At 37.5% G+C, this 15711-nt stretch overlaps 1 long non-coding RNA gene across 4 annotated transcripts in view; it reads right to left on the bottom strand.

Annotated features, from left to right (window-relative positions):
- The window catches only part of LOC141557649 (uncharacterized), a 92961-nt gene that overhangs the window by 15608 nt on the left and 61642 nt on the right, over window positions 1-15711 (bottom strand). For all 4 annotated transcript variants that reach the window (XR_012486854.1, XR_012486857.1, XR_012486855.1 and 1 more), the window contains one exon: window positions 3872-3960. This is a non-coding gene — a long non-coding RNA (uncharacterized LOC141557649). The remainder of the gene's footprint in view (window positions 1-3871; window positions 3961-15711) is intronic.

Here is a 15711-nt window from a genome sequence, read left to right as displayed (position 1 = left end):
CTGAAAAAGGATTATTCAGAAAGGTAGGGAAGAATCAAGTTTAAGTAATGTCTTGGAAACCCAAAAAAGAAATAATATGCTGAAAGAGAAGAGAGTGGTCAGATAGGCTAAGGACAATGAAGCTTAAGAAAAGCTTATTGGATATTACAATAGATCATTTGATAATTCCAAATAAAAATTTAAAAATAATGATAGGGTTAAGTGAATAAGTATTGAGAAAGTGAAGGTACCAGAAGTGGACAAGTTTTTTAGACGATTGGGAAATAGGGAAATATCTTGAAATGTCAGGGCTAAATGGAGGCTCTTCAGGGATGGGAGAACTGGGTATGTTTGTAAAACTGCAGGGGAAAAGCCAATAGAAACTGAAAGATTGAAGAGAGAAGGGGAAGAGAATAAGCATGTAAGCGCCTATTTTGGGCCAGGAACATTACAAATAATATCTCATTTAAGCCTCACAACAATCCTGAGAAGTGGGTATTTTTGGAATCCCCAAGGACTAATTCCCCAATTAAGGAAGCTGAACCAGATTAAGGGACTTGCCCAAAGTCACACTGCTAGTAACTGGGACCAGATCTGAACTCTGATAACTTCAGCCTTAGTGCTTGTACAATCACTGTACTACCTGGCTACCTAGGGATAGAAGTACTGAAGGTCCCAGAGAGATTGACGATTGATTTAGGGGGAATGAGTCATAAGAAGAAAAGAAAGAAGAGATTTTAATCAAAAAGAGGAATTTCAGAATTTTATATCAAAAAAAGGTGGCACAGTTATGGGAGATATAAGGTAATTTGATGTAGGACATGGGAAGTTAATGAGTTGGAAGGCTAAGGGCATCATTCAAGGGAATATCAAAACATATATTGAATTTAGCAGGCATTATGAATCAAGTACTAAAATTCCTCAAATAAGTAAAAAGAGCAGCGTATCTCAATAAGAATCTGGACAGAGTGAATATCAAGGGAGAAGTTGGACAGTGATGGTAGCATATACTGGATCCTCAAGCCCACCTCTCTTGACCCACAATGCCCAAGCACCAGTCATACAGCCTGAGACTATCCTAAGCAACCCAGAGCACTGAAGAACATGGTTGGGATGCAATATCCTTTGAGAGAGTCAACAGATTATGTCTGAGTTCTTTTCCGAACATTCTGTATTCTTTGTCTGGTGCACAATAAGGGCTTAATAAATATTTGTTGAGTGTTTCACTATTTTTAAGACCCTACCCAGCTCTGACACTTTGGTCCTACATACATAATCTTAAAGTTCTATATAGCTCTGGCATTTTTTATTACAAGACTCCCCCGCTCTAATAGTCTGTGTTTTAAGTTTTTAGAGCTGATATCCTGTGAATCTAAATGTACTCCCCAAATAACAGGACTTTGTGTTTGAGAGAGCATGACAAAGTGGAATCTGCCCTAGTCTAGAAATCAGAGATAAGCATTCTAGTCTCAGCCTGCTACAAAATCTCTCTGGGCTTCAGTTTCAGTTCTGTGCTTTCAGCCTCCTAGTTTGTAAAACAGACTTATCACCTCTGAGCTCTCTTCCAGTTCTAAGATTTGGTGCTGCCTCTTCAATAGCCCCAGATTACCCCATTTCTCCTCCCCTGTTCAGGCTGTGGCCCACATGCTCCACTCTTGAAATGGCCTCAGGCCCTTATCTCTTTGCCCACCTGTTTTATGAAGATGGAATGAAAGGAATTTAATAACAGCTGTCTAAATCTCCTGCCACAGCACTGCAGGGCCCAGACAGAGACATCATAAATCTAATAAAGAAATACAGGTTGGGCCCTAATTGTGAAGAGCCTTGAATGCCAAAGAAATTGGCTCTTGAAGTCTTGATTCAGCTTTTATTGCTGTTGAAATTCTGATAAAAAATAACACTGGAAAAAAAACAAAAAAACTTTCCCCCTTTTAGTCCAAACCTTCAAATAATCCAGTCTGGTGTTTAGGTCAGCTGCTTGTCCCATCTCTCTTCCCCATAGGATTCCATGTTGCCAAGAAGTAAACAACTATTCTATCTTCTGAAACAGGGGAAGAAGGAACAAAGCCAAAAAATTTCAACCCAGAAAAGTACCTCGCTTTTCTCACCGGTCATCCACTGCACACTAATTTGGGAATTAAGCCTGTTACTATTGCTCTCTAGATTTTTCTGCAATTTGTTTGCTTGTGTGTGTCAGCTTTCATAATACAATGTGGGCAAAACCTATTCAGGGTTTCTCTCTCCCTGACCTGAACCCCTCTGACCTGGGGCTCCAGTCCAACTTGTTAGTCTGCCACTTTCTTTTTCTCTCTCTCTTTTACTGCTTTTTACTTTCCCAATTACATATAAAAATGTTTTAACATTCTATTTTTTTATTTTGAGAAGTCATGCAAAGCATATTTCCATATTAGCCATCTTGCAAAAGAAAATACAGAACAAAGAAGAAAAATAAAGTGACAAAAAAAAACAAGAAAAATAAAGATTAAAACAAAGTATGCTTCGTTCTTCATTCAGACTCCATTAGTGCTTTATCATAAATCTTTCAGAATTATCTTAGATCATTGTATTGATCAGAAGAGCTAAGTCATTCACAATTGATCATCCTGTTTTCCTGGTTCTGTTCATTGCACTTTGTATCAGTTCACCTTAGGTTTTTAACACATTCATCATTTCTTACAGCATAATAATATTGCATCACAATCATGTACCATAACTTGTTCAGCCATTTGGACATCCTCTCCTTTTCAATTCTTTGCCACCACAAGAGCTGCTGTAAGGATTTTTGTACATATAAATCTTTTTCTTTTTCCTTTGATCTTTTTAGGGATACAGATCTAGTAGTGGTAATTCTGGGTCAAAGAGTATACACAGTTTTATAGGCCTTTGGGCATGGTTCCAAATTGTTCTCCAGAAGGGTTGAGCTAGTTCACAGTTCCACCAGTAATGCATTAGTAGCCCTATTTCTTCACATTCCCTCCAACATTTCTCATTTCCTTTTTTGTCATATTAGCCAATCTGATGAGTGTGGAGTAGTACCTTATAGTTGTTTTATTTTGAATTTCTCTAATCAGTAGTGATTTTGAGCATTTTTTCATATGATTATTAGATAGCTTTGATTTATTCTTCCAAACACTTCTTATTCATATCCTTTGACCGTTTATCAATTGGGGAATGACTCATATTCTCATAAATGTGACTCCATTCTCCATATATTTGACAGATGAGACCTTTGTCAGAGAAACGTGCTATAAAAATTAATCTGCCACTTTCTATGTGACTTTGGATGTCCCCTTTCCTGAATCTCAGTTTCTTATGCTAATAGGATGAGCTAGATTGGACCAAAGTTTCTTAAACTGTGGGTTGCAACCCCACATGAGGTCTTATAACTGAATATGGCAGTTACAAAATTATGACTTATTAAATGTTAATAAATCAAAAAATAAAAAACAAGTAAATTTTTATTTATATACCTATTTAATATGCCTAAATATCTGGGGTTATATAAAAATTTCTCCAATGAAAAAAAAAGTCAGCTGCCTAGAGGCAGCTAGGTGGCTCAGTGGCACCAGCCCTGAAGTCAGGAAGACCTGAGTTCAAATAAGGTCTCAGACAATTAACACTTCTAGCTGGGTGACCCTGGGTAAGTCACTTAATCCTAATTGCCCCCTGGGGGGGGGTCACAAGTGGAAAAAGAGACAATCACTGGGGTCTCTTGCAATTTTTATAGTCTTTGTTCATTCATTCATAGGATTTAGATATGGAAGAAATCTTAGAGATTATCTAACTGAACTGTCCCATTTTGCAGAGGAAAAAGATCCAGAGAGCTAATCCTCTTGTCAGAGGGCACACAGAACAAAGCAGAGTCGGGATTCAAAATAAAATAAAATGTTACCTTTTCCACTTTGCCAAGGTTACCAAGGTTGTTATTCATTCAATAATCATTTGTTAAGCACCTCTTTGTGTAATGCATCATGGTAGCTTCTGGGGAGATAGAAAATGGATATAAGACTCAGGCTCTGACATCACTGATCCCAGGGTCTCTTGGAGTTAAGACATAAGCAAAGATAAGAGAAGTACATAGCTTTACATGAGGAAATACTGAGTGAGGTTGTGTTCATCGTTTAAAGTTTTCCTTCCAACTTTGAATAATTCCATGTTCTCTTTGGTTCACCCTCCACCATCACCACTGCTCACTGAGAGATCATAAGGTCTACTGTCTTGAGACTTGCTCTCCAGCTACCACCACCCAGGAGAAAAGGAAAAGTTAAGATTAAACATGAAAGCAACTACAATAACACCACCACACCATCCAGACATTCCTTGAGCATCTAGCAAGCATCAGCCCTTTCCTAAGTACTTTGGTCTAGTCCCCACATCTTGAATTCTCCTTCCTCCTTCATGAAGCTTTTCCTGAGTATTCCTAACCTCCATTCTTTGAACTGTTGTTATGAATTTAAGCCATAAAATCCTGGTGCTAGATGAATCATTAAAAATCACCTAATCCAGTTAGTCAAATAGAAATGGATTCCTGCCTGCTGTATATTGACTGGAGAAACTACAAATTAATATTTTTATTTTATTTTATTTTATTTATTTTGTTCAATATTGCCCATTGACATTTTAGTCTGGTTCAGTCCACACTTACGATCTGACCCACATACCTCTAATCTAGCCCCACTCTCCTAAGACCCAGGGAGTTAAAAGTGATTTCCCCAAAATTACAGCAAGTTAGTAGCAGAGCCAGTACTAGATGTCCCCACTCATCTTAGGGTCATTTCACTGTTCCAAGTCCTTGAGCATAGCTACTAAGAAGCACCTCTCTAGCTATTTGGTTGTCTGTCTTCCTCAGCATTTACAGTGTCTTCCCAAACCAGTCTGATGTATTCATTATCACCTAAATCTCTGTTCCCTCAGATCTACAAATCAACTTTGAAGTTTAGTTGAAGATCTCCCAGGAGACTTCTGAGCAATCTAGGAACTACAGACGCTACAGACCTAGACCATTCACTGAATCCTTCTTATAGACAACTAACTTTTCAATCTGCCAGACTCTAGATGACATAGTGCATAGAGGGAAGACTTAAGAGTCAAGAAGACTCATTCATTTTCCTGAATCCAAATCTGATCTCAGACACTCACTTAACCATGTCTGCCTCACCTGTAAAATGACCTGGCAAAATACCCCAGTATTTTTGTCAAAAAAACTCCAAATGAAATTTCTGTTTTGTCCAGAAACCCTGAAGGTCATCCCCTTCAAGACTAATTTTTTTGGGGGGGGAGGGGGATGAGGTATAAAAGCCATTTTCTGCCTCATTTCTTACTTAGCCTCAATTAATGATTGGGTCTTGTCTCAATCACAGTAAAAGATCTTAGCTTAAAAAGGCCTAAGTCATCCAAGGTCATCTCCAGTCATTCGGATCTATACCTGGCCACTGGACTCAAATGGCTCTGGAGGAGACAGTGAGACAGGTGACCTAGCCTCCCTCACTTAAGTCCAATTCATTTGCATATTACAGCCTCATCACCTGGATGTCAGGGAAAGAAGGGCAAACAACAAAGCTGCCCCTGGGGAACCCAGCTAGGACTGGCTAATTGAACAACATGTAACTCTGCCCTTTTTCATTCTTTCTTTCTTTTCCTTTATTTTTTCCTTTCTTCTTTTCCTTCCCTTCCCTCTGTCTTCATAATTACCTGTGGGATTTTCTTCCCTGCAACCTCACAAGACATCTTGGGGTTTATGAGCTAGATTTCTTGCTTAAGGACCAAATTTTAAGCCCAAATCACTCTGGCTCTCACTGATTGGTCAACAAGAGGTCCCAGGCCTCGCCCCACTTGATTGTTATTTGGGCCCTGATGAGCTCAGAGTGAATATAATCATTGTTATTGCTATGGTCAATTATGCTGATACGTGTCCTAATATTGAATAAATCTAGAATTCTTGGTATGAATCCCTTTATATATTATCTTTCTGAAATATTGCCACAATCTCTTTGCTAACAATTTATTTAAATTTTGCACTAATATTCATAGCAATCACTTTTATTTGGGTCCAAAATCCTGAGGGTCTTCCCCTCACAGATTAATTTCTTTTTTCTTGACTAGGTAAAATAAATTATTCTCAATAATCAAATTAATAAAAACCATATGATCATCTCAGTAGATGCAGAAAAAGCATTTGATAAAATCCAACATCCATTCCTACCAAAAACGCTTGAGAGTATAGGAATAAATGGATTATTCCTTAAAATAATAATAATAATAACCTTCAGTAAACATCATATGTAATGGCGATAAACTAGAACCTTTCCCTGTAAGATCAGGAGTGAAACAAGGTGGCCCACTATCACCATTACTTTTCAATATAGTACTAGAAAGTCTAGCCTCGGCAATAAGAGCCGAGAAAGAGATTCAAGGAATTAGAGTAGGAAATGAAGAAATCAAATTATCATTTTTCCCAGATGACATGATGGTATACTTAGAGAACCCCAAAGACTCTGCTAAAAAGCTATTAGAAATAATTCAGAATTTTAGCAAAGTTGCAGGATACAAAATAAATCCACATAAATCCTCAGCATTTTTATACATTGCCAACACAATCCAACAGCAAGAGATACAAAGAGAAATTCCATTCAAAATAATGGTCGATAGTATAAAATATTTGGGAATATATCTACCAAAGAAGAGTCAGGAATTATATGAGCAAAATTACAAAACACTTGCCACAAAAATAAAGTCAGATTTAAATAATTGGAAAGACATTCAGTGCTCTTGGATAGGCCGAGCGAATATAATTAAGATGACAATACTCCCTAAACTAATCTATTTATTTAGTGCTATACCAATCAGACTCCCAAGAAACTATTTTAATAACCTAGAAAAAATAACAACAGAATTCATATGGAACAACAAAAGGTCGAGAATTTCAAGGGAAGTAATGAAAAAAAAATTAAGTGAATGTGGTCTAGCTGTACCTGATCTAGAACTATATCATAAAGCAACAGTCACCAAAAAACCATTTGGTATTGGCTAAGAAATAGACTAGTTGATCAGTGGCATAGGTTAGGTTCACAGGGCAAGATAGTGAATAAAAATAGCAATCTAATCTTTGACAAACCCAAAGATCCCAAATTTTGGGATAAGAATTCATTATTTGACAAAAACTGCTGGGAAAACTGGAAATTAGTATGGCAGAAACTAGGCATGGACCCACATTTAACACCACATACTAAGATAAGATCAAAATGGGTCCAAGATTTAGGCATAAAGAACGAAATCATAAATAAATTGGAGGAACATGGGATAGTTTACCTCTCGGACTTGTGGAGGAGGAAGGAGTTTGTGTCCAAGGGAGAACTAGAGACCATTATTGATCACAAAATAGAAAATTTTGATTATGCCAAATTAAAAAGTTTCTGCACAAACAAAACTAATGCAAACAAGATTAGATGGGAAGTAACAAATTGGGAAAACATTTTTACAGTTAAAGGTTCTGATAAAGGCCTCATCTCCAAAATATACAGAGAATTGACTTTATAAGAAATCAAGCCATTCTCCAATTGATAAATGGTCAAAGGATATGAACAGACAATTTTCAGATGATGAAATTAAAACTATTTCCGCTCATATGAAAGAGTGTTCCAAATCACTATTGATCAGAGAAATGCAAATTAAGACAACTCTGAGATATCATTACACACCTGTCAGATTGGCTAAGATGACAGGAACAAATAATGATGAATGTTGGAGGGGATGCGGGAAAACTGGGACACTGATACATTGTTGGTGGAGTTGTGAAAGAATCCAACCATTCTGGAGAGCAATCTGGAATTATGCCCAAAAAGTTATCAAAATGTGCATACCCTTTGACCCAGCCATACTACTACTGGGCTTATACCCCAAGGAACTACTAAAGAAGGGAAAGGGTCCTGTATGTGCCAAAATGTTTGTGGCAGCCCTTTTCATAGTGGCTAGAAGCTGGAAGATGAATGGATGTCCATCAATTGGAGAATGGTTGGGTAAACTATGGTATATGAATGTTATGGAATATTATTGTTCTATAAGAAATGACCAACAGGAGAAATACAGAGAGGCTTGGAGAGACTTACATCAACTGATGCTGAGTGAAACGAGCAGAACTAGGGAATCATTTTACACTTCAACAATGATACTGTACGAGGATGTATGCTGATGGAAGTGGATTTCTTCAACATAGAGAAGAGCTAATCCAATTCCAATTGATTAATTGTTAGGATTACTAAGTGAGAACTGAGGTTGTCTGGACAGTGACAAGGTGAGAATTCAGGTTTTCTGGACAATTACAAGGTGAGAACTCAGGTTGACTTGATAGAAGGAGCAAGCTCATTGGCTGGGGTGGTTCTTCCCAGAAGCCCTTGCATTATCCCACGCCCATTCTCTGGGAGAATAAAAGAGAGGACTCTCAGAGAAAGAAGAAGACTCTCTGCATTACATCAGGCCTGACGGGGCTCTCTGCAGGAAGGGAAGTCACTTCTAAGGACAAGAGTTAACAGCAACTGCCTGGAGACAACGGTTCACTACAGGAAGAAGAATCTGTCTTAAAGATTTGAGTAGACACAGCAGATCTCTTCCCAGAGAGCGATCCGGCAGCTTCTAGAGACGACAGCTCGCAACAATTGGCGCCCAACGTGGGGCAAGGACTTTTGCTTATCCTGACAAGAGGAGCTAGACCAGACCTTCGCAATTTGGCGCCCGAACAGGGACAGACACAGTCCTGATTCCAGTGGAAAAGCTTCCGATCTAGATCTCAGTCTCTCTGACCCAGAACCGTGAGTAACGAGGAAATTTTGTTAAAGATTAAGTGAGCGTGCTAATAGATAAATAAGGAACTTAACTTGTTAAGGGCTAAACCAGGAATCTCTTATAGCTGAAATGGGGCAGATGTTAGCTATATTCAATCCCTGGACCTCAGCCGACTCAACCTCAGCCCCAGACGCAACCTCAGCTCCATTCAGGAGTGGTACTATAGAGAGTATAATCAAGATAATTGAGGAGCAGAGTTTACTTGTAACCTGGGTACAGATTGCTAAACTCTTGGCTGCATTAAGACGCACATCCCCTTGGTTCTTAGAGGAAGAAAAGATAGATGTAGATAAATGGAAGCTAGTGGGATATGAAATGAAAGAATTTCAAGCAAAAAATGGGCCTCGTTCAATTTCTGCAGAAGTATTTTATATCTACAACATAGTTCAATTAGCCTTAAACTATCAAGCAAGTTGTAGGAGAAGGAAAAGTTCTAAAAATGAACAGAGGAGGAAGTGTGAGGAAAAAAGGAAAGATCAAGATCTTTCCCTAGAGCAAGAGGATTTAAATGAGGAATTATGGTATGATTCTCTTGAAGAAGCTTCAACCCTGCCTAGAGAACAGATTATTGACAGGCCCACATCAACCCCACCTTCAGAGATGGAGGAAGAAAGAGGGGAAGAGGCAGAAACACAAACAGAATTGCCTGTGAAGAAGCCTAAGCCTATGACAAGATTAGAAAAAGCATTGGTTAAAGCTAAGAGAGAAGGACAGGATATAAGTGATTTTATACATGCATATCCTGTGATTGAAAATACTGACTCTGTAGGTAAAAAAAGGAGAAGATATGCACCTTTAGATTTGAATACAATTAAGGATTTGAAAAAAGGTTGTACCCTTTATGGGGCTACATCAGCTTATGTCAAAATGTTACTAGATGGTTTGTCTTATGAAGTCCTAACCCCGAATGATTGGAAATCCATAGCAAGGACATGTCTGGAACCTGGAGAAAATTTATTATGGCTTGCGGAATTTCATGAATTATGTAAAATTCAAGTCAGATGCAATTTGGAAATAGGAGTTAACACACAATTCACTTTTGAGCACTTAGCTGGTGAAGGTCAATATGGAGAGAATTCGGAACAGATTAATTATACCATGACAATATATGAACAAATTGCTAAGGCTGCAATAAAAGCTTGGGGTGTCCTTCCTGGACAGAAAGATCGTGGAGAGGCTTTCACTAAAATACAGCAAGGTCCCAATGAACCTTTTGCAGATTTTGTGGGACGTTTGCAAACTGCTGTCAAAAGAACTATTGGAGAAAATTCAGCTACAGAAATAATGACCAGACATCTGGCTAAGGAAAATGCCAATGAGATTTGCAAAAGAATTATATGGGGATTAGACAAAGATGCTCCTTTAGAGGAGATCATAAGACGCTGTGCTACAGTGGGAACAAATGCTTTTTACACCCGGACAATGATGAATGTGGAAAGACAGGGTCCCTCCTGGCAAGGGCCTTCTAGAGAAACTCGGCGATGTTTTCAATGTGGAAAAATTGGACATCTAAGAGCTCAGTGTAGGTATGGAGATACAGAGAGAAGACAGGGTGAGAGAAGACCTAAAACCCCATGTCCAAAATGCAACAGAGGACTCCATTGGGCATCAGAGTGTAAACTAATTCAGGGAAATAGGATGAGGGGCCCAGATCCAGGGCCCCAGGCAAAAAAGACTTGGGGCATGATGGCAGCTGATGTTACACCCAAAGAACCTTTAGAAGGCCAGGACTCTGATTTAATCAATCAGCAGAGAAGCAATCACATGGCAGAAAGGGATTACCTGATAAGTCAGTCAAAAGGCAATCAGATTGCAAAAATGGATTACACTTGGGGAGAATACAGGCCTTTTAAACCAACAGGGCTGTGTCCAGTGCAAACAATTCCAATGTAATTGCCAAATGATGAGAAGATATTTAGAAAGTGGTAAATGGAAGGTAATTAGATGGGTTAACTGCCTGGGAGAGAGGGTTTGCTTGTATTTCTTCAGCAGGAGAAGGAATCAGATGGGTGCCAACGAGTCATATTCGCCTTGTCCACCAGAGAGAGACAGAAAAAGAGAAAGACCTCAAAATAAAGGAGAAGATCTAAGAAACATCTTACACCGAAAGAGCATGGATAATAAAAAGACTGTTAAAGAACTTTAAAATCAGCAGGAATCATTGGACTTCCTCACACAAGATGAGACTAATGGACAATGGACTTATGGACATTTATAAATTTTCAATTTATGATTATTTGATTATGTTATATACTTCTAGCATGCGTTATGTTACTATGTTACTATGTTATGCTTATGTAATTTATGTAATTATCTGTAATACTTCCCATATTGATGGATTTATGTTTCAAGGTCATTTATGTAATTATCTGTAATACTTCCCATATTGATGGATTTATGTTTCAAGGTCATGACTGTCCTATGTTCTAAATCAAAAGAAAAGGGGAGATGTTAGGATTACTAAGTGAGAACTGAGGTTGTCTGGACAGTGACAAGGTGAGAATTCAGGTTTTCTGGACAATTACAAGGTGAGAACTCAGGTTGACTTGATAGAAGGAGCAAGCTCATTGGCTGGGGTGGTTCTTCCCAGAAGCCCTTGCATTATCCCACGCCCATTCTCTGGGAGAATAAAAGAGAGGACTCTCAGAGAAAGAAGAAGACTCTCTGCATTACATCAGGCCTGACGGGGCTCTCTGCAGGAAGGGAAGTCACTTCTAAGGACAAGAGTTAACAGCAACTGCCTGGAGACAACGGTTCACTACAGGAAGAAGAATCTGTCTTAAAGATTTGAGTAGACACAGCAGATCTCTTCCCAGAGAGCGATCCGGCAGCTTCTAGAGACGACAGCACGCTACAATTAATGATGGACAGAATCAGCTACATCCAGAAAAGGAACACTGGGAAATGAGTGTAAACTGTTATTTTTACCTTCTGAATCCAATTCTTCCTGTGCAACAAGAAATTCGGTTCTACACACATATATTGTATCTAGAATATACTGTAATATATTTAACATGTATAAGACTGCCTGCCATCTGGGGGAGGGGGTTGGGGGAGGAAGGGAAAAAATCTGAACAGAAGTAAGTGCAAGGGATAATGTTATAAAAAAATTACCCATGCATATGTACTGTCAAAAAAAAAAAAGTTATAAATATAAAATAAAATAAAAAATTAATTAAATAAATAAATAAATTATTCTCTATCTTATTTCTTACCCAGCCTTAATCATTGGCTGGGCATTGCCTCCCTCAGTCAAACCAAGACCTATTAAAGACCTTAGCTTTAAAAAGCCAAGATCTCTCACTGCATATCCAGAGCCATCGCAACATCTACATCTGGCCTCTGAATCCAGACCGTTCCAGAGAAGAAAGACTGGTGACCATGCACAGCCTCCCTCACTTAAATCCAATTCACTTGCGTGTCATGGCCTCACCTCCCTGTTGTCTTGGACCTCTTTGAAAATGAAGGACAAACAACAAGAACAACGATGATCATTTTACAGATAAGAAAACTGAAGCAAATAGGGTCCCGCAGCCAGTAAGCGTCTGAGACCAGGTTTGAACTGAGGAAGAGGAGTCTTACTGACTCCAGGAGCAGTGCCTAGTTATTTCCAGGTGCTCTAGGCTGAAAGGGAAGGGGACTGGAATCCATGTAAGGCTACTCGGATCTCCAGAGTTTATTGTGGGGAGGAACTGAGGCCAGTGAAAAGGGAATTCCCCAATGGGGGAAGAGGCTGAAACAGTTTTGCAGTTCAATCCCAGGGATAAATCTATATTAAAGCAGGAGTCAGAAAACAAATGACAGGGAAAAAACTAAAATCACTAATGATCTCAGGAAGAACATCCATTTAAAAAGAAAATTAGAAGACCAGCAGTTAAATCAACAAGGAAATATACTAAAATTAGAAGAGGAAGATGACTTGGCCTTCTCTCATATTTGTAGAGTTAAATTTTTGTACCCAAGTGCAAGACTTTACATTTCTCTCTATTGCATTTCATCTCATTAAATTTAGCTTAATGCTAGTCTAGTTTTTTAATTCCTGACTCTATCATCTAATCCACTGCATAAGTCATCTCTTTCTGATTTATGTCATCTACAAATTTGATCAGTATAACATCAATAATCTTATTCAAGTCTTTGATAAAATGAACAGCACAGGGCCCGGGACAAGTCCTAGACTACTTGAACGTCTCGTGCCATGTTGAAACTGAATTATTAACAACTGCTCTTTGAGACCAGCCATCCAAATAGTTCTGAATCTGCCTGATTGTAATATTATCATCCCAGTTAATCTGGATATTCACTTTTTCCCTTAATACTCATCATTATTTTAGAATGCTTTAAGCTTAAAAAAAGATACTATCACAATTGAAATTAAGTGAAGCAACAAGTTTGTAAGCACTTCCAATTTATTGATAAGGCTAGCACTTGCCAATAAAAAGTGTCTTTCGCTCCCCAGAAAGCTAAAACACCCTAAATGAGGAGGACCTTTGTAATCATTGTTATTGATATGGTCAATTATATTGATAGGTATCCTAATATTGAATAAATCTAGAATTCTTGGTATGAATCCCTTTATATGTTATCTTTCTGAAATATTGCCACAATCTCTTTACTAACAATTTAAATTTTGCATTAATATTCATTACAGAAATTGAACATTTGTTTTCTTCTGTTTTTGTTCTCCTTATTAGATCTCAGCACCATATTTATGTCATAAGAGGAATTTGATAGGCCTCCTTTCCTACTATTATTTTGGAAAGAATTTATATTGTATTTTGATTAATTCTTTCTTAAATGTTTGTTATAAAAATTCCAATTATCTAAAAAACAAGGACCCTGAATGAAGCCTGACATTTTTATGGAGAAAATGAGGCACATCTAAAAAATTAGAAAGCTTTAAAGATGGGGAAAATAAAGGTAAAGGATCAGACAATATGATTGACTGGAAATTTAGAATGCAGGGCAAGCAACATGCCCTCCTTCCATCTTGTTGCAATGTAAAGCTCATTGCTGATGTCCACCTACATTGCTAGTTAGTGTTAGAGTGATAACCAGACTATCTTAAAGACCAGTGTTGCAGAGATAACAGATCAGACTTCCTGGCTTCTATCTGCATTTGTTAAGGATAACAGATTTCCTTGACAGAAGATTAGAACAGTGATTGGTTAGCAGAAAAACTGAACTTCTAAGCTTAATTCAGAGACAATGAGTGATTTAAAGGAAAGCTGAACTTCCAAACTTTACTCAGAGACAAGTGAAATGTGACTTAGATAGCTACACAAATGTCAATGATACAAAATGAAAACAATTACAAAATAAAATCAATTTGATTTTTTTCCCCATTGACCTATGGGAGATTAGCTAGTTCCATAAGATTTTTAACATGGTCATTATCAATAATAGGCATTAATATAAGCTTTTCTGGTTCAGGCTTATAGAAACTTGCTAATAATAATACTGCAACAAATGCAAAGTCAGAAGGGAATAGTAAGACAGAGGACAATAAGGGTCCCTTTACCTATGGTGGCTAACAAGCTATTTCATACAGCCATGTGAAATCAAGAAGAGGGATTTCTGGGGAAAGTAGTTTTCTTTCTGCTATAACTCAAATGTATCTTATGTAAGCTGGCCACAATTTGTCTTGACTGGTTAATGCAAGAACAACAAAATTGATTAATCATAGCACAAGCTCTTCCCTGAGTTTCAGTAACAATATCTAAAAAAACATGCAATTTTGCAAAATCATATGAGCTACAGAAAACACTTCAGTATATAAGGAGGAGATAGACTTACTTGTGGCCTGAGCCAACTTCTGAATTTCAAGAGAAAGATTCAGACTACTTAGAGGACTCACCAAGGACTTATTTGAGAGGAGAGATTTGCATGTCACCAAGGCAACCAACAACCATCATGAAAGAAACGCCATGATAATACAATAATGATCATCAATATTAACTAACATCAAATCTTCTTGTATCCTAGTAACTCACTTCTGTCTTTTAATCAGGATATTTTTATCTTGTATTCCAGATGCCCCACATAGTCATCTGTACCCTTGGATATTCTGGAGTAAGCCTTGTTCTCAGGGCAAAAGGGGGCTCCTCCTAAATAGATTTGCTTCTCTGGTTCCAAGTCACTTCCTATGTAACTTTGCTAAAATCTGCCAATTATGAGACTCAAAAGAATTTAATACAACCTCCTAAACTTGCTTTTCAATAACAGTTTATAAAGTGAAAACCAGCTCAAGCTCTATGGTTCTGATCATATTAATAACAGAGATATAAGAAGATGAAATTAAAGAAACCATAATTCACTTGAAACTTCAGAGAATTTCAGTTGTTAAATACCATTTGCCATTTCTATCTTAACCTAAACCCTATACCTGACATAGAAACTGCTTTTGACAGGCTAAAGAAAGAATTTAAAAAATTTATGAAGCTTTGACTCAATATGGGTCCTCTCCCTCTTAACATTATCAAACAGTTACTTCAAATAGGAAAATAACTTTACTTTCATCTCAATTATAAATGCAATCTTGCATTTAAACTCCTTAATCCAATTTTTAAAATCCATTAGAAACATTTGGAAGCTAACCATATACATTTATATATTCTAGTTCTTAGAGAAAACAATCTTATCCTGCTGCTTTCTCAAGGTTTACTACTCCATTTAATTCTTAAAAATTTGGAAGCCAATTACATGCATTTATATATTTTAATTCTTAGAGAAAATAGTCTTATCCTGCTGTTTTTCAAAGTTTACTACTCCATTTAATTAAAAAAAAAAGTCTTTAGAGGAAACCTTACTCACATAAGATCTGAATTAGAGAGAACAACATTATATATTATTCTAAATTTATTTTAAAAAAAATAGAAATGAGAGCACAAGGAA

The sequence above is a fragment of the Sminthopsis crassicaudata genome, chromosome 2, assembly GCF_048593235.1.
Source record: "Sminthopsis crassicaudata isolate SCR6 chromosome 2, ASM4859323v1, whole genome shotgun sequence".
NCBI classification, from domain to species: domain Eukaryota; kingdom Metazoa; phylum Chordata; class Mammalia; order Dasyuromorphia; family Dasyuridae; genus Sminthopsis; species Sminthopsis crassicaudata.
The sequence above is the reverse complement of the archived record's forward strand: the minus strand, read 5'-3'. Positions and strand labels throughout refer to the sequence as shown.